The sequence below is a fragment of the Staurois parvus genome, unplaced genomic scaffold, assembly GCF_062004578.1.
Source record: "Staurois parvus isolate SC_StPar_1 unplaced genomic scaffold, SC_StPar_1.0 ptg000615l, whole genome shotgun sequence".
Classification (NCBI taxonomy): domain Eukaryota; kingdom Metazoa; phylum Chordata; class Amphibia; order Anura; family Ranidae; genus Staurois; species Staurois parvus.
In genome coordinates, this window is record NW_028318411.1 from 851,198 (window position 1) to 863,969 (window position 12,772).

At 54.0% G+C, this 12,772-nt stretch overlaps 1 protein-coding gene across 1 annotated transcript in view; it reads right to left on the reverse strand.

Moving 5' to 3' along the window:
- Positions 1-12,772, reverse strand: part of LOC149449522 (transient receptor potential cation channel subfamily M member 2-like) — a 372,880-nt gene that overhangs the window by 279,167 nt on the left and 80,941 nt on the right. The gene's annotated exons all lie outside the window — the stretch shown is intronic.

The following is a 12,772-nucleotide window of genomic DNA, read 5'->3' on the forward strand; positions in this document are numbered from 1 at the left end:
AGTGAGCGGGAGCAGGAGGAGAGGATGCTGGAGGATATGTGATCAGTGAGGGGGAGCAGGAGGAGAGGATGCTGGAGGATATGTGATCAGTGAGCGGGAGCAGAAGGAGAGGATGCTGGAGGATATGTGATCAGTGAGGGGGAGCAGGTGGAGAGGATGCTGGAGGCTATGTGATCAGTGAGCGGGAGCAGGAGGAGAGGATGCTGGAGGATATGTGATCAGTGAGCGGGAGCGGAAGCAGGAGGAGAGCATGCTGGAGGATATGTGATCAGTGAGGGGGAGCAGGAGGAGAGGATGCTGGAGGATATGTGATCAGTGAGCGGGAGCAGAAGGAGAGGATGCTGGAGGATATGTGATCAGTGAGGGGGAGCAGGTGGAGAGGGTGCTGGAGGCTATGTGATCAGTGAGCGGGAGCAGGAGGAGAGGATGCTGGAGGCTATGTGATCAGTGAGCGGGAGCAGGAGGAAAGGATGATGGAGGCTATGTGATCAGTGAGCGGGAGCAGGAGGAGAGGATGCTGGAGGCTATGAGATCAGTGAGCGGGAGCAGGAGGAGAGGATGCTGGAGGCTATGTGATCAGTGAGCGGGAGCAGGAGGAGAGGATGCTGGAGGATATGTGATCAGTGAGCGGGAGCAGGAGGAGAGGATGCTGGAGGATATGTGATCAGTGAGCGGGAGCAGGTGGAGAGGATGCTGGAAGCTATGTGATCAGTGAGCGGGAGCAGGAGGAGAGGATTCTGGAGGCTATGTGATCAGTGAGCGGGTGCAGGAGGAGAGGATGCTGGAGGCTATGTGATCAGTGAGCGGGACCAGGTGAAGAGGATGCTGGAGGCTAAGTGATCAGTGAGCGGGAGCAGGTGAAGAGAATGCTGGAGGCTATGTGATCAGTGAGCGGGAGCAGGAGGAGAGGATGCTGGAGGATATGTGATCAGTGAGCGGGAGCAGGAGGAGAGGATGCTGGAGGCTATGTGATCAGTGAGCGGGAGGAGAGGATGCTGGAGGCTATGTGATCAGTGAGCGGGAGCAGGAGGAGAGTATGCTGGAGGATATGTGATCAGGGAGCGGGAGCAGGAGGAGAGGATGCTGGAGGCTATGTGATCAGTGAGCGGGAGCAGGTGAAGAGGATGCTGGAGGCTATGTGATCAGTGAGCGGGAGCAGGAGGAGAGGATGCTGGAGGATATGTGATCAGTGAGCGGGAGCAGGAGGAGAGGATGCTGGAGGCTATGTGATCAGTGAGCGGGAGGAGAGGATGCTGGAGGCTATGTGATCAGTGAGCGGGAGCAGGAGGAGAGGATGCTGGAGGATATGTGATCAGTGAGCGGGAGCAGGAGGAGAGGATGCTGGAGGCTATGTGATCAGTGAGCGGGAGCAGGAGGAGAGGATGCTGGAGGCTATATGATCAGTGAGGGGGAGCAGGTGGAGAGGATGCTGGAGGCTATGTGATCAGTGAGCAGGAGCAGGAGGAGAGGATGCTCGAGGCTATGTGATCAGTGAGCGGGAGCAGGAGGAGAGGATGCTAGAGGCTATGTGATCAGTGAGTGGGAGGAGAGGATGCTGGAGGCTATGTGATCAGTGAGCGGGAGCAGGAGGAGAGGATGCTGGAGGATATGTGATCAGTGAGCGGGAGCAGGTGGAGAGGATGCTGGAGGCTATGTGATCAGTGAGCGGGAGCAGGTGGAGAGAATGCTGGAGGCTATGTGATCAGTGAGCGGGAGCAGGAGGAGAGGATGCTGGAGGATATGTGATCAGTGAGCGGGAGCAGGAGGAGAGGATGCTGGAGGCTATGTGATCAGTGAGCGGGAGCAGGAGGAGAGGATGCTGGAGGCTATGTGATCAGTGAGCAGGAGCAGGAGGAGAGGATGCTGGAGGCTATGTGATCAGTGAGCGGGAGCAGGAGGAGAGGATTCTGGAGGCTATGTGATCAGTGAGCGGGAGCAGGAGGAGAGGATGCTGGAGGCTATGTGATCAGTGAGCGGGACCAGGTGAAGAGGATGCTGGAGGCTAAGTGATCAGTGAGCGGGAGCAGGTGAAGAGAATGCTGGAGGCTATGTGATCAGTGAGCGGGAGCAGGTGAAGAGGATGCTGGAGGCTATGTGATCAGTGAGCGGGAGCAGGAGGAGAGGATGCTGGAGGCTATGTGATCAGTGAGGGGGAGCAGGTGAAGAGGATGCTGGAGGATATGTGATCAGTGAGCGGGAGCAGGAGGAGAGGATGCTGGAGGCTATGTGATCAGTGAGGGGGAGCAGGTGGAGAGGATGCTGGAGGATATGTGATCAGTGAGGGGGAGCTGGTGGAGAGGATGCTGGAGGCTATGTGATCAGTAAGCGGGTGCAGGAGAAGAGGATGCTGGAGGATATGTGATCAGTGAGCGGGAGCAGGAGGAGAGGATGCTGGAGGCTATGTGATCAGTGAGGGGGAGCAGGTGGAGAGGATGCTGGAGGATATGTGATCAGTGAGGGGGAGCAGGTGGAGAGGATGCTGGAGGCTATGTGATCAGTGAGCGGGAGCAGGTGAAGAGGATGCTGGAGGCTATGTGATCAGTGAGCGGGAGCAGGAGGAGAGGATGCTGGAGGATATGTGATCAGTGAGCGGGAGCAGGAGGAGAGGATGCTGGAGGCTATGTGATCAGTGAGCGGGAGGAGAGGATGCTGGAGGCTATGTGATCAGTGAGCGGGAGCAGGAGGAGAGGATGCTGGAGGATATGTGATCAGTGAGCGGGAGCAGGAGGAGAGGATGCTGGAGCTATGTGATCAGTGAGCGGGAGCAGGAGGAGAGGATGCTGGAGGCTATATGATCAGTGAGGGGGAGCAGGTGGAGAGGATGCTGGAGGATATGTGATCAGTGAGCAGGAGCAGGTGGAGAGGATGCTCGAGGCTATGTGATCAGTGAGCGGGAGCAGGAGGAGAGGATGCTAGAGGCTATGTGATCAGTGAGCGGGAGCAGGAGGAGAGGATGCTGGAGGCTATGTGATCAGTGAGCGGGAGCAGCAGGAGGGGATTCTGGAGGCTATTTGATCAGTGAGCGGAAGCAGGAGGAGAGCATGCTGGGGGCTATGTTTTCAGTGAGTGGGAGCAGGAGGAGAGGATGCTGGAGGCTATTTGATCAGTGAGCAGGAGCAGGAGGAGAGGATGCTGGAGGATATGTGATCAGTGAGCGGGAGCAGGAGGAGAGGATGCTGGAGGCTATGTGATCAGTGAGCCGGAGCAGGAGGAGAGGATGCTGGAGGATATGTGATCAGTGAGCGGGAGCAGGTGGAGAGGATGCTGAGGGTTGTGTGATCAGTGAGCGGGAGCAGGAGGAGAGGATGCTGGAGGCTATGTGATCAGTGAGCGGGAGCAGGTGGAGAGGATGCTGGAGGATATGTGATCAGAGAGCGGGAGCAGGAGGAGAGGATGCTGGAGGCTATTTGATCAGTGAGCGGGAGCAGGAGGAGAGGATGCTGGGGGTTATGTTATCAGTGAGTGGGAGCAGGAGGAGAGGATGCTGGAGGCTATTTGATCAGTGAGCGGGAGCAGGAGGAATGGATGCTGGAGGCTATGTGATCAGTGAGCGGGAGCAGGAGGAGAGGATGCTGGAGGCTATGTGATCAGTGAGGGGGAGCAGGTGGAGAGGATGCTGGAGGATATGTGATCAGTGAGGGGGAGCAGGTGGAGAGGATGCCGGAGGCTATGTGATCAGTGAGCGGGAGCAGGTGAAGAGGATGCTGGAGGCTATGTGATCAGTGAGCGGGAGCAGGAGGAGAGGATGCTGGAGGATATGTGATCAGTGAGCGGGAGCAGGAGGAGAGGATGCTGGAGGCTATGTGATCAGTGAGTGGGAGGAGAGGATGCTGGAGGCTATGTGATCAGTGAGCGGGAGCAGGAGGAGAGGATGCTGGAGGATATGTGATCAGTGAGCGGGAGCAGGAGGAGAGGATGCTGGAGGCTATGTGATCAGTGAGCGGGAGCAGGAGGAGTGGATGCTGGAGGCTATATGATCAGTGAGGGGGAGCAGGTGGAGAGGATGCTGGAGGATATGTGATCAGTGAGCAGGAGCAGGAGGAGAGGATGCTCGAGGCTATGTGATCAGTGAGCGGGAGCAGGAGGAGAGGATGCTAGAGGCTATGTGATCAGTGAGCGGGAGCAGGAGGAGAGGATGCTGGAGGCTATGTGATCAGTGAGCGGGAGCAGCAGGAGGGGATTCTGGAGGCTATTTGATCAGTGAGCGGGAGCAGGAGGAGAGGATGCTGGGGGCTATGTTATCAGAGAGTGGGAGCAGGAGGAGAGGATGCTGGAGGCTATTTGTTCAATGAGCGGGAGCAGGAGGAGAGGATGCTGGAGGATATGTGATCAGTGAGCGGGAGAAGGAGGAGAGGATGCTGGAGGCTATGTGATCAGTGAGCGGGAGCAGGAGGAGAGGATGCTGGAGGATATGTGATCAGTGAGCGGGAGCAGGTGGAGAGGATGCAGAGGGTTGTGTGATCAGTGAGCGGGAGCAGGAGGAGAGGATGCTGGAAGCTATGTGATCAGTGAGCGGGAGCAGGTGGAGAGGATGCTGGAGGATATGTGATCAGTGAGCGGGAGCAGGAGGAGAGGATGCTGGAGGCTATTTGATCAGTGAGCGGGAGCAGGAGGAGAGGATGCTGGGGGTTATGTTATCAGTGAGTGGGAGCAGGAGGAGAGGATGCTGGAGGCTATTTGATCAGTGAGCGGGAGCAGGAGGAGAGGATGCTGGAGGATATGTGATCAGTGAGCGGGAGCAGGAGGAGAGGATGCTGGAGGCTATGTGATCAGTGAGCGGGAGCAGGAGGAGAGGATGCTGGAGGATATGTGATCAGTGAGCGGGAGCAGGTGGAGAGGATGATGAGGGTTGTGTGATCAGTGAGCGGGAACAGGAGAAGAGGATGCTGGAGGATATGTGATCAGTGAGGGGGAGCAGGAGGAGAGGATGCTGGAGGCTATGTGATCAGTCAGCGGGAGCATGAGGAGAGGATGCTGGAGGATATGTGATCAGTGAGCGGGAGCAGGTGGAGAGGATGCTGGAGGATATGTGATCAGTGAGGGGGAGCAGGTGGAGAGGATGCTGGAGGATATGTGATCAGTGAGCGGGAGCAGGAGGAGAGGATGCTGGAGGCTATGTGATCAGTGAGCGGGAGCAGGAGAAGAGGATGCTGGAGGATATGTGATCAGTGAGCGGGAGCAGGAGGAGAGGATGCTGGAGGATATGTGATCAGTGAGCGGGAGCAGGTGGAGAGGATGCTGGAGGCTATGTGATCAGTGAGGGGGAGCAGGTGGAGAGGATGCTGGAGGCTATGTGATCAGTGAGCGGGAGCAGGAGGAGAGGATGCTGGAGGATATGTGATCAGTGAGCGGGAGCAGGAGGAGAGGATGCTGGAGGCTATGTGATCAGTGAGCGGGAGCAGGAGGAATGGATGCTGGAGGCTATGTGATCAGTGAGCGGGAGCAGGAGGAGAGGATGCTGGAGGCTATGTGATCAGTGAGCGGGAGCAGGAGGAGAGGATTCTGGAGGCTATGTGATCAGTGAGCGGGAGCAGGAGGAGAGGATTCTGGAGGCTATGTGATCAGTGAGTGGGAGCAGGAGGAGAGGATGCTGGAGGCTATGTGATCAGTGAGCGGGAGCAGGAGGAGAGGATGCTGGAGGCTACGTGATCAGTGAGCGGGAGTAGGTGAAGAGAATGCTGGAGGCTATGTGATCAGTGAGCGGGAGCAGGAGGAGAGGATTCTGGAGGCTATGTGATCAGTGAGCGGGAGCAGGAGGAGAGGATTCTGGAGGCTATGTGATCAGTGAGCGGGAGCAGGAGGAGAGGATTCTGGAGGCTATGTGATCAGTGAGTGGGAGCAGAAGGAGAGGATGCTGGAGGCTATGTGATCAGTGAGCGGGAGCAGGAGGAGAGGATGCTGGAGGCTACGTGATCAGTGAGCGGGAGTAGGTGAAGAGAATGCTGGAAGCTATGTGATCAGTGAGCGGGAGCAGGAGGAGAGGATTCTGGAGGCTATGTGATCAGTGAGTGGGAGCAGGAGGAGAGGATGCTGGAGGCTATGTGATCATTGAGCGGGAGCAGGAGGAGAGGATGCTGGAGGCTACGTGATCAGTGAGCGGGAGTAGGTGAAGAGAATGCTGGAGGCTATGTGATCAGTGAGCAGGAGCAGGAGGAGAGGATGCTGGAGGCTATGTGATCAGTGAGCGGGAGTAGGTGAAGAGAATGCTGGAGGCTATGTGATCAGAGAGCGGGAGCAGGAGGAGAGGATGCTGGAGGCTATGTGATCAGTGAGCGGGTGCAGGAGGAGAGGATGCTGGAGGCTATGTGATCAGTGAGCGGGAGCAGGTGGAGAGGATGCTGAGGGTTGTGTGATCAGTGAGCGGGAGAAGGAGAAGAGGATGCTGGAGGATATGTGATCAGTGAGGGGGAGCAGGAGGAGAGGATGCTGGAGGCTATGTGATCAGTGAGCGGGAGCAGATGGAGAGGATGCTGGAGGATATGTGATCAGTGAGAGGGAGGAGAGGATGCTGGAGGCTATGTCATCAGTGAGCGGGAGCATGAGGATAGGATGCTGGAGGCTATGTGATCACTGAGCGGGAGCATGAGGAGAGGATGCTGGAGGCTATGTGATCAGTGAGCGGGAGCAGATGGAGAGGATGCTGGAGGCTATGTGATCAGCGAGCGGGAGCAGGAGGAGAGGATGCTGGAGGCTATGTGATCAGTGAGCAGGAGCATGAGGAGAGGATGCTGGAGGCTATGTGATCAGTGAGCGGGAGCAGGAGGACAGGATGCTGGAGGCTATGTGATCAGTGAGCGGGAGCAGGAGGAGAGGATGCTGGAGGATATGTGATCAGTGAGCGGGAGCAGGAGGAGAGGAGGCTGGAGGATATGTGATCAGTGAGCGGGAGCAGGAGGAGAGGATGCTGGAGGATATGTGGTCAGTGAGGGGGAGCAGGAGGAGAGTATGCTGGAGGATATGTGATCAGTGAGGGGGAGCAGGAGGAGAGGATGCTGGAGGATATGTGATCAGTGAGCGGGAGCAGAAGGAGAGGATGCTGGAGGATATGTGATCAGTGAGGGGGAGCAGGTGGAGAGGATGCTGGAGGCTATGTGATCAGTGAGCGGGAGCAGGAGGAGAGGATGCTGGAGGATATGTGATCAGTGAGCGGGAGCGGGAGCAGGAGGAGAGCATGCTGGAGGATATGTGATCAGTGAGGGGGAGCAGGAGGAGAGGATGCTGGAGGATATGTGATCAGAGAGCGGGAGCAGGAGGAGAGGATGCTGGAGGCTATGTGATCAGTGAGCAGGTGCAGGAGGAGAGGATGCTGGAGGCTATGTGATCAGTGAGCGGGAGCAGGTGGAGAGGATGCTGAGGGTTGTGTGATCAGTGAGCGGGAGAAGGAGAAGAGGATGCTGGAGGATATGTGATCAGTGAGGGGGAGCAGGAGGAGAGGATGCTGGAGGCTATGTGATCAGTGAGCGGGAGCAGATGGAGAGGATGCTGGAGGATATGTGATCAGTGAGCGGGAGGAGAGGATGCTGGAGGCTATGTGATCAGTGAGCGGGAGCATGAGGAGAGGATGCTGGAGGCTATGTGATCACTGAGCGGGAGCATGAGGAGAGGATGCTGGAGGCTATGTGATCAGTGAGCGGGAGCAGATGGAGAGGATGCTGGAGGCTATGTGATCAGTGAGCGGGAGCAGGAGGAGAGGATGCTGGAGGCTATGTGATCAGTGAGCAGGAGCATGAGGAGAGGATGCTGGAGGCTATGTGATCAGTGAGCAGGAGCAGGAGGACAGGATGCTGGAGGCTATGTGATCAGTGAGCGGGAGCAGGAGGAGAGGATGCTGGAGGATATGTGATCAGTGAGCGGGAGCAGGAGGAGAGGAGGCTGGAGGATATGTGATCAGTGAGCGGGAGCAGGAGGAGAGGATGCTGGAGGATATGTGATCAGTGAGGGGGAGCAGGAGGAGAGTATGCTGGAGGATATGTGATCAGTGAGGGGGAGCAGGAGGAGAGGATGCTGGAGGATATGCGATCAGTGAGCGGGAGCAGGAGGAGAGGATGCTGGAGGCTATGCGATCAGTGAGCGGGAGCAGGAGGAGAGGATGCTGGAGGATATGTGATCAGTGAGCGGGAGCAGGAGGAGAGGATGCTGGAGGCTATGTGATCAGTGAGCGGGAGCAGGAGGAGAGGATGCTGGAGGCTATGTGATCAGTGAGCAGGAGCATGAGGAGAGGATGCTGGAGGCTATGTGATCAGTGAGCGGGAGCAGGAGGACAGGATGCTGGAGGCTATGTGATCAGTGAGCGGGAGCAGGAGGAGAGGATGCTGGAGGATATGTGATCAGTGAGCGGGAGCAGGAGGAGAGGAGGCTGGGGGATATGTGATCAGTGAGCGGGAGCAGGAGGAGAGGATGCTGGAGGATATGTGATCAGTGAGGGGGAGCAGGAGGAGAGTATGCTGGAGGATATGTGATCAGTGAGGGGGAGCAGGAGGAGAGGATGCTCGAGGATATGTGATCAGTGAGCGGGAGCAGAAGGAGAGGATGCTGGAGGATATGTGATCAGTGAGGGGGAGCAGGTGGAGAGGATGCTGGAGGATATGTGATCAGTGAGCGGGAGCAGGAGGAGAGGATGCTGGAGGATATGTGATCAGTGAGCGGGAGCGGAAGCAGGAGGAGAGCATGCTGGAGGATATGTGATCAGTGAGGGGGAGCAGGAGGAGAGGATGCTGGAGGATATGTGATCAGAGAGCGGGAGCAGGAGGAGAGGATGCTGGAGGCTATGTGATCAGTGAGCGGGTGCAGGAGGAGAGGATGCTGGAGGCTATGTGATCAGTGAGCGGGAGCAGGTGGAGAGGATGCTGAGGGTTGTGTGATCAGTGAGCGGGAGAAGGAGAAGAGGATGCTGGAGGATATGTGATCAGTGAGGGGGAGCAGGAGGAGAGGATGCTGGAGGCTATGTGATCAGTGAGCGGGAGCAGATGGAGAGGATGCTGGAGGATATGTGATCAGTGAGCGGGAGGAGAGGATGCTGGAGGCTATGTGATCAGTGAGCGGGAGCATGAGGAGAGGATGCTGGAGGATATGTGATCACTGAGCGGGAGCATGAGGAGAGGATGCTGGAGGCTATGTGATCAGTGAGCGGGAGCAGATGGAGAGGATGCTGGAGGCTATGTGATCAGTGAGCGGGAGCAGGAGGAGAGGATGCTGGAGGCTATGTGATCAGTGAGCAGGAGCATGAGGAGAGGATGCTGGAGGCTATGTGATCAGTGAGCGGGAGCAGGAGGACAGGATGCTGGAGGCTATGTGATCAGTGAGCGGGAGCAGGAGGAGAGGATGCTGGAGGATATGTGATCAATGAGCGGGAGCAGGAGGAGAGGAGGCTGGAGGATATGTGATCAGTGAGCGGGAGCAGGAGGAGAGGATGCTGGAGGATATGTGATCAGTGAGGGGGAGCAGGAGGAGAGTATGCTGGAGGATATGTGATCAGTGAGGGGGAGCAGGAGGAGAGGATGCTGGAGGATATGCGATCAGTGAGCGGGAGCAGGAGGAGAGGATGCTGGAGGATATGCGATCAGTGAGCGGGAGCAGGAGGAGAGGATGCTGGAGGCTATGCGATCAGTGAGCGGGAGCAGGAGGAGAGGATGCTGGAGGATATGTGATCAGTGAGCGGGAGCAGGAGGAGAGGATGCTGGAGGATATGTGATCAGTGAGGGGGAGCAGGTGGAGAGGATGCTGGAGGCTATGTGATCAGTGAGCGGGAGCAGGAGGAGAGGATGCTGGAGGATATGTGATCAGTGAGCGGGAGCAGGAGGAGAGGATGCTGGAGGATATGTGATCAGTGAGGGGGAGCAGGAGGAGAGGATGCTGGAGGATATGTGATCAGTGAGCGGGAGCAGAAGGAGAGGATGCTGGAGGATATGTGATCAGTGAGGGGGAGCAGGTGGAGAGGATGCTGGAGGCTATGTGATCAGTGAGCGGGAGCAGAAGGAGAGGATGCTGGAGGATATGTGATCAGTGAGCGGGAGCGGGAGCGGGAGCAGGAGGAGAGCATGCTGGAGGATATGTGATCAGTGAGGGGGAGCAGGAGGAGAGGATGCTGGAGGATATGTGATCAGTGAGCGGGAGCAGAAGGAGAGGATGCTGGAGGATATGTGATCAGTGAGGGGGAGCAGGTGGAGAGGATGCTGGAGGCTATGTGATCAGTGAGCGGGAGCAGGAGGAGAGGATGCTGGAGGATATGTGATCAGTGAGCGGGAGCAGGAGGAGAGGATGCTGGAGGCTATGTGATCAGTAAGGGGAAGCAGGTGGAGAGGATGCTGGAGGCTATGTGATCAGTGAGCGGGAGCAGGAGGAGAGGATGCTGGAGGCTATGTGATCAGTGAGCGGGAGCAGGAGGAGAGGATGCTGGAGGATATGTGATCAGTGAGCGGGAGCAGGAGGAGAGGATGCTGGAGGATATGTGATCAGTGAGCGGGAGCAGGAGGAGAGGATGCTGGAGGATATGTGATCAGTGAGCGGGAGCAGGAGAATAGGATTCTGGAGGCTACGTGATTAGTGAGCGGGAGCAGGAGGGGAGGATGCTGGAGGCTACGTGATCAGTGAGGGGGAGCAGGTGGAGAGGATGCTGGAGGCTACTTGATCAATGAGGGGGAGCAGGAGGAGAGGATGCTGAGGGTTGTGTGATCAGTGAGAGTAGAGGATACTGGTGACTATGTAATCATTGATCATGAGCGAGAGGAGAGCATGCTGGGGCCATGTGATTAGTGGGTGGAAGCAAAGAGGAGATGATGCCGGGGGCGGTGTGATCAGTGAGCTCCCAAACAGTAGAGCAAGCCACAGACTGAGCAATTTTCAATTCACCCATCCACACAGTCAGTGTTGATGGGGGAATTTTGCCCGTTGAGCCATTGTGTCCTCCCTGTGTGGGAACAGAGGGAGCCGTCCATGCTGGGAGAGCACAGTGACTACTACTAGCACCTATAACACTGTTCAACAAATTTTTATTTTTTGCCAGTTTTGGAAACAAAAGGATCCATTTCTTAATGAATTTCACATTCTGAGTTCAAATATAACAATGAAATTTGTCAATTGGCTCTAGTTTTTCTGTAAACGGAATGTTTTCTACTATAGGCGTAATGACTACATAATGCACAATAATTATATAGATAGATGTCTTTCCACAAATATAAAGCAAGTGATATTGACTACATAACAAAGCCTAAATGGCATAATATATTGCATAGGATTACCAAGAAAAATTATAGCCATAAGCTAAGTTGAATCATTTTAATACTTAGGATTCTCACTAGTTTTGTCTTCAGTTTGTGTCGGTTTTGCTTCTCTTGGCTTTTCTCTTGTATTCGAGGAAAGGGCTATCTCTTACAACTGCACGTGACTACACGCTTCAGGTTCTTCCTCACTTGACTCAACCACGAAGGATTCTGGTGCTTTAGGAATTGGTAGCCCCTCTCCATGAGGAACTGGACGTATTGCCGATGGAATATTTGGATAGTGCACAGATAACTTTTTCTTCTTATTTAGCCCTTTTACAATTGGAGGCACCATACAAAAGTAACAATTACTAACATGATCTGTTGGCTCTCTCCAAATCATTGGCACAGCGAAAGGCATAGATGCCTTTTTTCCATTCAACCATTGCTCCAGTGCCGTCCCACAAGAATTGCAGCATATATGTGGTGCCCAGCTCTTGTCCTGGTCTCCTATCTTGCAGCCAAAATACAAGTTGTAGGCTTTCTTAATCATTCCTGTTATCCTCCTTTTTTGTGAGATAAAAGTTATTTCACCGCAGATATAGCAGAAATTATCTGCTTTATTCACACAAGTTCGAGGCATTACTGAGTAGCCTATATAAGCATAAAACGAAATGTAAAGACGCTGTCGAACTACAATCAGCTACAGATACTGCAGCTTTTATGCAGTGAAGTGATGCAATTAAAGGCTAATATTGCATCATCTCAGTATACATGCAATTTTCTATTGGTCACCAGTATCAATTGCGCAATATGCAGCTGAAGTTGCATCATAATTTTGAATGGCTTACGTCATTAGATGGGTGAATATATCATGGAAACTAGAGCCAATCAACATTTTTTAGGGTCATTTTAGTTTTCAGCACCCCAAAATTATGTAAGATTAGCTAATTTTATGCTCAAAACTTTTTACCTGTTGAACAGTGTAATAGCCACTAACAATAATCAATAATAAATAAATCCAACAGACTGCTTGTACCTAAGTTGATCGATCAACTTGGGTACATTCAGCCTAGCCATACATGTTTCATTTTGAACAGTCTATGGCCAGATTTAGGAAACAATTGTGTTTAGAATCAACTACAATTAGTAAGTAAAGTTAATGATAAGTTTTATAAAATATAATTCCTACTTTTTCCTGAATACCCTTCCACAGTTGGTGGTGTCAGTGTGGTGTAGGTATCTTAACAAATGCAATATACAATGATATGGGAAATGGCAGTGACATAAACACATACAACACAGACATAAGTTGAACTGGATAGACTGGTGTCTTTATTCAACTTTACCAACTATGTAACGATATCATTTTTAGAACTATGTAGTATAAACACTTATGTGTTCAGAGAAACAATATCAATAGTATGGCCTCTATTACAGATGCTTCCAATGCATGCATGCAAACCTCAAGACAATTCCCAACACCAATCTGATACTAGAAACGTTGTATTCTCCAGCTAGGAACCATACGACTAGTTTTCTATTCTTATCCACCCAATAAGCAGTTGTTGTCT